Here is a 7,113-nt window from a genome sequence, read left to right on the forward strand (position 1 = left end):
TAGTTGTTTATAATAGCTCAAGCCCACCACATTCTTATAAGGAATGTTTTATCCCCTCTCCAACCAATGTTGGATCTCATAATACACTCTCCTTGGGGGCCCAACGTCCTTGCTGGCACAACGCTTGGTGACTTGCTTTGATAGCTTTCGCAATAGCCCAAACCCACCGCTAACAAATATTGTCCGATTTTGCCCATTACGTATCATCACCAGCCTCACAATTCTAAAATGAGTCTACTAGGGAGAGGTTTCCACACTCTTCTAAGAAATGCTTCGTTCCCATTTCCAAACACTAAAAAATATTGTCCATTTTTTACCGTAACAAATCGTCGTCAGAATCACAGTTTTAAAACACGCTACTAGAGATGTTTACAGACACTTATAAGTTATTCTTTCCTTCTCCTCTCAAACCAATGCGGGATTAGAGGGCATGGGTTCAAATCCCACTTCTGACAACTCAAATAAAGGTAAAATAAAAATACAATAGCATATCATTTTTTGAAATCAATTGAACTCACTGGAGATTCAAAATTGTCACGACATGATTCTTCAAGCATATAAGAACTGTAATAACTCAATTTTAAAGACTTCAAAGCACAGCTATAATAACTCAACTTTCTAAGACTTTAAATCATTATTCATGACACATCCTAACAAAGAAAAAATTTCATAAAAATTGGAAGGAGATTCGAAAACTAAGGACAATAATTTGTAACACATAGAACTGACGTGACAAAGAAAAATTTGATAAAAATTGGAACGAGATTCGAAAAATAAGGACAACAACTTGTACATATAGAACTGATGGCTCGGGACGACCCTGCTCTGTGACCTTAACTAACCATTAGTGATCACCCAAAAAGGAAAAGTAATATCTAGTGCAACTAAATAAGTAACCTACTTGTAGGCGGTAATCGAGTCCTTGATCGAGACAGTTGCCACGGGTTTTTCTTTAGGTTATATAATGTTCAGGTGTAGATTATATGTAACGACCCTAGTTTTCTAGGGGCCTAGAGTCACTAGAACATGCATGATGTAACTGCTTTATGCTAAAATATTTTTTACATTATGTTTTTGTATTGATGCTACCCCTAAAAAGAACACAATATTATTATTAAGAATGTTAAATTAAGACTATAACAATGTTAGGAATCACGAACCTACATAATTATATGACATTGTCCACTTTGGTTGGAGGGTTAAATTTTTCCACATACTAAAATGGAATGATTCATTCCCATTGATAAAAAGAGAGATGAACCTCCGACCTTATGGTTAACAATCATACGCTCTAACCAACTGAACTATTCCAACAAATTATGAGTATTAGCCTAGATATTGTCTACTTTGACTCATTACATATCGTTGACAACCTCACAGTTTTAAAACACATCTAATAGTAAGAGATTTCCACATGCTTATAAAAAATGTTTCATCCCCTCCACAACCGACGTGGGATCTCACAATCCACCTCCTTGTGTTCCCAGCAACCTCGTTGGCACACCACCCAATAACTAACTCTAATACAATTTGTTACAAACCAAGCCCACCTCTGATATTGTCTACTTTGGCTAATTACGTATCACCATCAGCCTCACGATTTTAAAATATGTCTACTAGGGAGAGATATCCACAACCTTATAGTTAATGTTTTGTGTCCCTCTCCAATTGCTAGCAGATATTGTTTGTTTTGGCATGTTACGTATCGTGTAAATTTAAAAGTTTTAAAACGCATCTTTAAGAGAGAGGTTTTCACACCCTTATAAGGATTGCTTCATTCCACTCTTCAACCAATGTTAGGTCTCATAATAAATAGTTAAGATGGTTGAGTGGTTGAAGGCTTTAGGACTCAAGTTTTGGTCCTTGTGAGTCCGTGGGTTGAAATCCAACTTTTATAACTTAGAAAGGTTTTGTTTTATAAAGTGCTATTCTTTATAAAAATAGTTATAAAGAATAGGTAGAGGGTGTGGGTTCAAATCCCACTTCTGACAACTCAAATAAAGGTAAAATAAAAATACAATAGCTTATCATTATTGAAATCAATTGAACTCACGAGAGATTTAAAATGGCTTCCAAGCTTCTACAAAAGTTAGTATTGTACAAGTTTACCCTTACGCCTGAATCTCAAGGACACTCTGATTTTCTATACTACCTGAGTGCATAGCAAATGATGATTTGTGAGCCTGGAATACACTGGCCTCCTTGATATAACTGAAACTGTCCACTAGGACATCTATTAATTGATTCATAATTACCTATGTTAAAAAAAATCAGCTTCGGAAAGGTAAAAAATGTAAAGGTTCATGTTAAAAATGTCAAATCAAGCCAAATATGTCGTTTTTTAACCTAAAATTCCGAGAAGCTAAGCCGAAGGGGCCGGTGTATGCAGTAGTGACCCTGTCATTGAGGGACATTGACACATGAGCAAGTCGCAAAGTGGGTCGAGGCATGGGTCTTGAATGTTCATGTGGGCACACAAGTTGGTGTAGTGGATCATGGGTTAGACCGTGTTCTGTGTATTTTTTGTTTGAATGTGGGTTTTTGGGCCAAGCACAGAGGAACTAGACTACTTGACTGGTTGCTAGTTGGTATCTGATTGCGTTGTTGGGTCGAAGCTTTGTATTTTAGGTTACTGGAGCAAACTAGGTATGGGGTTGCTTAGCTATAATGAGGTTGCGGGTATTCGAGTTTTGGTCCGACCAGGTGGACTTCATCTTCTCCACCCTCACATCGGTTAGGGTTGCCTGTGGGTTTTGGGTCGTGAGTCAGATCTTGTGTCGGACTTCGTTTCCCTCACCCCGATTACTAGAGAATATTTCGGCGACTCTCTCTCCTCGGTCACGTCGTTTCAATGTCCTTTTTCCTCCATTTTTTAGTCTCCTCCTCCCCCTAATCTCGTTTATGGTGTTTGTTTGGTTTGTAAGGGCGTAAACACTCAGATCTGAGAGGGTTCAAAAATCCAACGTTCTGTCTTCCTTACCCAATCCAACATTCTGTTCTTCCTCGGTCACGTCGTTTCAATGTCCTTGTGGGAAGGAAAGCGTGTGAGACAGCCGGCAAGCCACGTGTCAACTTGCGGGAGGGAAAGCGTGTTAGACAGCTCGAGGGACACGTATTAACGATTGGGTGGAATAACACGTTAGGCGCATTGTCAGGCGAGAAAATCCATGGCTTATTAGCTCAGTTGGATAGAGTGTCGTGCTAATAACGCGAAGGTAGCAGGTTCAACCCCCCCTGCATGGGAAAGTATATCTTTTCATTATACGAGTTAAAACATTACGAAATTTAGAAGATAATGACTTTTTTAAGTTTATTATGCATAAAGTTATGTAATCGAAACTTGATTGGCTAGATTAGGAGCTAACGATCTATAATGTGCATAAAATCTATGCCCAATTAGCTCAGTTGTAAGATTGTCATGTTAAAAACGTGGAGGTCGTAGGTTCGAAAATTACATAGGCCAGGTTTTATTAATTCTTAATAATATCTTTACATGATACAGGGTTACAACAGTACGAACTTTAAATCAATGATACGACCGTTCACAATTTTTCTTTAGATCTGAGTCATTCGATATGTTCTTCAATGAAGGATGAAATTCGAGTATTTCTCAGTCTTTTCACGAACAAGGAGGTAAATGAACTCACTTTGAAGGCCAGATTCAGTATTGCGACTCTCATGATATGTTCTTCAATGAAGATGAAATTCGAGTATTTCTCAGTCTTTTCACGAACAAGGAGGTAAATGAACTCACTTTGAAGGCCAGATTCAGTATTGCGACTCTCATGAGAGAAAATTTTACGGCAAGCCACGTGTCAACTTGTGGGAAGGAAAGCGCGTGAGAAAGCCGGCAAGCCACGTGTCATCTTGCGGGAGGGAAAGCGTGTCAGACAGCCTGAGGGACACGTATTGATGATTGGGTGGACTAACGCGTCAGGCGCATTGTCAGGAGAGAAAATCTATGGCCTATTAGCTCAGTTGGTTAGAGCGTCGTGCTAATAACGCGAAGCTCGTAGGTTTGACACTTCCATGGGCCAATTTCATTCATTTTTAACTATATCTTTTTCATGATACGAGTTAAAGCACTACGAACTTTAGAAGATAATGCCTTTTTTAAGTTTATTATGCATAAAGTTATGTAAATGAAACTTGATTGGCTGGATTAGAAGCTAACGATCTATAATGTGCATAAAATCTATGTGGAGGTCGTAGGTTCAACAATTACATAGGCGAAGTTTTATTAATTTTTAGTAATATCTTTACATGATACGGGATTACAACAGTACGAACTTTAAACCGATGATACGGCCAGAAGTTGGAAAATGAACTAGTTTTGGCCGATATGTTCTTTTACGAAAGATGAAATTCGAGGATTTCTTAGAGTCTTTTCACGAACAAGGAGGTAAATGAACTCACTTTGAAGGCCAAATTCAGTATTTCGACTCTCACGAGAGAAAAGCTTTCGTCAAGCCACGTGTCAACTTGTGGGAAGGAAAGCGCCTGAGACAGCCGGCAAGCCATGTTTCAACTTGTGGGAGGGAAAGCGTATCAGACAACCTGAGGTACACGTATTGACGATTGGGTGAAATAACGCGTCAGGCGCATTGTCAGGTGAGAAAATCTATGGCCTGTTAGTTGAGTTGGTTAGAGCTATGTGCTAATAACGTGAAGGTCACAGATTCGACTGCATGGGCCAATTTCCCTCATTTTTAGTTATATATTTTCATGATACGAGTTAAAACACTATGAACTTTAGAAGATAATAACTTTTTTAAGTTTATTATGCATAAAGTTATGTAAAAGAAACTCAATTGGCTTGATTAGGAGCTAATGATCTATAATGTGCATAAAATTTATGCCCATTTAGCTCAGTTGTAAGTTTGTAGTGTTAAAAACGTGAAGGTCGTAGGTTCGACAATGACATAGGCCAAGTTTTATTAATTCTTAATATCTTTTCATGATATGGGGTTACAACATTACGAACTTTAAACCGATGATACGGTCATTCAAAATTTTTCTTTAGATCTGAGTCGTTCGATATGTTCTTCAATGAAGGATGAAATTCGAGGATTTCTGAGAGTTCTTTCAAGAACAAGAAGGAGGTAAATGAACTTATTTTGGCCGTTCGATATGTTCTTTTAAGAAAGATGAAATTCTTGGATTTCTCAGAGTCTTTTCACGAATAAGGAGGTTAATGAACTCACTTTGAAGGCCAGATTCAGTATTGCAACTCTCATGAGAGAAAATTTTTCGACAAGCCATGTGTCAACTTGTGGGAAGGAAAGCGCGTCAGACAGCCGGCAAGCCACGTGTCAACTTGCGGGAGGGAAAGCGTGTCAGACAGCCTGAGAGACACGTATTGACGATTGGGTTGAATAACGCATCAGGCGCATTGTCAAGAGAGAAAATTTTCCACGTGTTAACTTGTGGGATGGAAAGCACGTCAGATAGATAGCAAGCCACGTGTCAACTTGCGGGAGGGAAAGCGGCCACGTGTCAACTTGCGGGAGGGAAAGCGTGTCACGTGTCAACTTGCGGGAGGGAAAGCGTGTCACGTGTCAACTTGCGGGAGGGAAAGCGGCCACGTTTCATCTTGCGGGAGGGAAAGCGTGTCATGTGTCAACTTGCGGGAGGGAAAGCATGTCAGACAGCCTGAGGAACACGTATTGACGATTAGGTGGAATAACGCGTCAGGCTTGTTGTAAAGTGACTCGGCTCCACTCGATATTCGACACGCGATAGCTCTTCCGACCCACGCCCACGTCTAACCAAGTTTGACTAGAAGGATGTTCAACTCGATCCGTATGGTGCCACGCTTCAATGTAAAGAATTTCACTTTCCAACATGCATCTTGGTTTTGAACCCATGACTTATCAGTAGCATTCCTCTCTTTCTCCATACTTCTTCAATTCTTTTCACAAGCTTAGAAATTACTTTCCCATTCTCTTTCTTCTCCTGTTTGAGATAGAAAGAACTCTCACTCAGCTCAGCCCTTCCTTCTCTAAGCTTTCAATCTCAAATTCTAAAAGCTTTCTTTTCTTTTTCAATCTCTACTTTCTCCTTCAAAATGCGCTCGTTCAGGAATTTCAATGTCTGCAACTAAGACTTCTCCATAGATTTATCCACGGCAGATTTTGGTTGTTGCTCTAAATCTTTATTCTCCTTCTGATGATCTGGAAGTTTCTTTGGCTCGTTCGCCGATTGCGTGTTCAATCCAGATTCCTTCTTCGATTCTCTCATCTCCAATATTGCGATTTTGCCGAATTCGTTGTGTATCCCCTCGTTTCCAACGGTTTTCACCGCCTCACATCTACCGCCATCGTCTTTTTCTCCGCCGTGTTCTTACGCTTTCAGATCTTCATTTTGAGCCATCAAGAAAAGACCTAAGACCTTCGTTTGTTGCGTCACCAAGACTAGGTTGATTGTTTCTTCCACCTTTTTATCGGCTCAACAATCTTTTACAAAATGCCCCTCTACCACAATTGTAACATTTGTCGGAGTTATAATAATTTGCATAGTGCATATTTGTGAAATTTGTAGCACTGAATGTTGGAGTAAATTAATCGGCCGCCTCTTCCTCGATTGCGTCCTCATCCATGCCAATTTGCTTGGCTCGGCTGTCCCTTCTTCTTATATTATCCTTCATGACTACTTCCTTGAGCACCATGACCATTTTTACTACTTTCACTGTCAAAACCTCTACCTTCAAAATTTTGAGAGTAGAGTACCTTTTAATCTTTGATTGACGCCTTGGTTTGAAGTGATTGATCAAGTGTTTCCTCCTTCTTCTTCTTACATTGCTCGTGTTCCTCGAGAAAACCGGCTAGCTCGTCGACTGTGAATGTTGCTAGGTCCTTTAACTCTTCTATCGCGCATACAACATTCTCAAAGTTGTTGGTTAATGACCTTAAAATCTTCTCCAAAACTCGAGTCTCAGCTAACATTTCTCCATTTTGGTTGAGTTGGTTAACCAGAGTTTGTACATGCGTGATGTAGTCAGATAGACTTTCTGACTCCATCTCATGCTCTCCAACTTGCCACAAAGAGTTTGGAGACGCACTTGCTTGACTCGATCGATTCCTTTGAACACTTTTCCTAAAGTTTCTGACGCTT

At 39.7% G+C, this 7,113-nt stretch overlaps 1 non-coding gene across 1 annotated transcript; it reads left to right on the plus strand.

The window, feature by feature from the left end:
• Positions 1–3,963: 3,963 nt before the first annotated feature.
• TRNAI-AAU lies at positions 3,964–4,037 on the plus strand. The gene has a single exon. It is a non-coding gene; the product is annotated as a tRNA-Ile (tRNA).
• Positions 4,038–7,113: the final 3,076 nt, after the last annotated feature.

Source organism: Cucurbita maxima, unplaced genomic scaffold (assembly GCF_002738345.1).
Source record: "Cucurbita maxima cultivar Rimu unplaced genomic scaffold, Cmax_1.0 Cma_Scf00296, whole genome shotgun sequence".
NCBI classification, from domain to species: Eukaryota; Viridiplantae; Streptophyta; class Magnoliopsida; order Cucurbitales; family Cucurbitaceae; genus Cucurbita; species Cucurbita maxima.